Below are 2,609 nucleotides of genomic sequence, written 5' to 3'. Positions count from 1 at the left end.
ACTCCTGCCGAGGGTTTGGATCCCACATACAGACCGGTTCCCACTCACTGGCTGAGCGAGGTGCAGGCGCAACACTGAGGGTTGCGATCCCGTTGCCGGTCCCGGTCCAGTACGGGCGCGACACTGAGGGTTGCGATCCGTTGCCGGACATGAAAAAAGACAAAAAGGAAAAAAAATATATATATAATGCACTAATAGAAAATTTGAGGTATAGGAAAGCTAACTGATCTGGAGATGACTGCCAGAAAAAATAATTTATTACTCACAGTTCCCAAGGGAGGCAGCAAAAGCCACACCATAGGAAGGAGGGCTGTACACCAGAAAACACCAAGGTGGATCACAGGGCTGGGGTGTCAGGGGAGGACTGTGAGCAAGAGCCTTGACATGTGGCTTCTGTGGGAGCAGGTGAGGTGGGGTAAGCAGGCATAGGGTTGGATAGTTTGAATAATTTCAGTGGGATCCAGGGCACAGAGGTTCTCCCTAGTTGTCTGGTACCTGGCCCTGGGATTAGGGCAGATGGTTAGTGGCCCGAAGTATGAGAACCTGATAAAAGGAGGTTGTTGGGGGTGTAGGCTCGGGACTGGTTGATTTCTATTTGAAAACTGTGCTTGCAGGCAAGTTGTTTACTGTCTCTAGGAGGTAATAATAATACTATGGTTATTATGAGGATTATATATATTATAAGGATATATATATAATGAAATCTCATAATTTATATAACCCTAAAAACAACCCTAGTTTTATCTTTTCCATTTCACAGTTAAAAAAACTGAGGCATGGAGAGGTTTGGTAAGTTGCCCATGATCACTGAACTAGCAAGTGACAAAACTAGGATTCAAGTCTAATTGTTCTGGGTTTAGACTTCATGATCCTGAACAGTCTGCCATACTCAGGCACACTCTGACTCCAGAACTTCAACCCTTTGCCTTTACTTCTTAAGCATCTCCTATTTACCACCTTTACATGTCGGTAGAGGAAGGAACTAGTATAAGGATACGTGACTTTGATTTCCAACTCGACCATTCATTAGGTTGGTGACCCTAGGCATGTTGTTTCACTATCCCAGAACCTCAGTTTTTNGTGTTTCCAGCAGAGATTAGTATGAGAGCCTGAGTGGCCTGGGTGGGAAAGACCCACCCTCAATGTGGGCAGGAACCATCCAATCCACTGGGGTCCAGAGAAAAAAAAGAAAGAGAAAAAAGGTGAATCTCTCTGTATTCACTGCAGCTGGGATACACACTTCTCTCCTGTCATGGACATCAAAACTCGAGACTCTTCAGCTTTTGGGTTCTAGGACTTACACCAAGGACACTATTGGTTTCCCTGGTTTTGAGGCCTTTGGACTTGGACTGAGCCACGCTACTGGCATCCAACTTACAGATGGCCTATCATGAGACTCCTCAGCCTTCACAATCATGTGACCTAATTCTCCTAATAAATCCCCTCTAGTATATTTATAACATATCCTATTCTGTCTATCTGGAGAACCCTAATACATGAGTTTATGCCAAATTTTCAATCTTGGGTCCTTAGAGGGGCTCAGCAGTGTGCCAGGTGTACTCAAAGCCCCCAAATGAATATGGCTCCTCTTCCAGAGCATTCATTTTACTCAATGGTGTGTTGTTAGGAAAATTATTTACTTTCCTATGAAAATAAATACTGGTATATCTTGGTGAAGAAGCAAAAATTTAGAATAAAACTTTAAGATAAAACTTTAGACTTCATGGGGTTGGGGGCCACTCTTTGTCTCTACCCCTGCTTTAAAATATAATGCACTAGGGCTGGCCCGGTGGCGCACTGCTACAGTGTGCCGCTTGGGAGCGCGGTGGCGCTCCCACCGAGGGTTCGGATCCCACATACAGACCGGTTCCTGCTCACTGGCTGAGCGAGGTGCGGGTGCAACACTGAGGGTTGTGATCCCGTTGCCGGACACGAAAAAAGACAAAAAGGAAAAAATATATATATATATAATGCACTAATAGAAAATTTGAGGTATAGGAAAGCTAACCGATCTGGAGATGACTGCCAGAAAAAATAATTTATTACTCACAGTTCCCAAGGGAGGCAGCAAAAGCCACACCATAGGAAGGGGGGCTGTACACCAGAAAACACCAAGGTTGATCACAGGGCTGGGGTGTCAGGGGAGGACTGTGAGCAAGAGCCTTGACATGTGGCTTCTATGGGAGCAGGTGAGGTGGGGTAAGCAGGCATAGGGTTGGATAGTTTGAATAATTTCAGTGGGATCCAGGGCACAGAGGTTCTCCCTAGTTGTCTGGTACGTGGCCCTGGGATTAGGGCAGATGGCTAGTGGCCCGAAGTATGAGAACCTGATAAAAGGAGGTTGTTGGGGGTGTAGGCTCAGGACTGGTTGATTTCTATTTGAAAACTGTGCTTGCAGGCAAGTTGTTTACTGTCTCTAGGAGGTAATAATAATACTATGGTTATTATGAGGATTATATATATTATAAGGATATATATATATAATGAAATCTCATAATTTATATAATCCTAAAAACAACCCTAGTATTATCTTTTCCATTTCACAGTTAAAAAAACTGAGGCATGGAGAGGTTTGGTAAGTTGCCCATGATCACTGAACTAGCAAGTGA

This window comes from Galeopterus variegatus, unplaced genomic scaffold, assembly GCF_000696425.1.
Source record: "Galeopterus variegatus unplaced genomic scaffold, G_variegatus-3.0.2 Scaffold6891, whole genome shotgun sequence".
NCBI classification, from domain to species: Eukaryota; Metazoa; Chordata; class Mammalia; order Dermoptera; family Cynocephalidae; genus Galeopterus; species Galeopterus variegatus.
Note: the sequence above shows the minus strand (reverse complement) of the source record.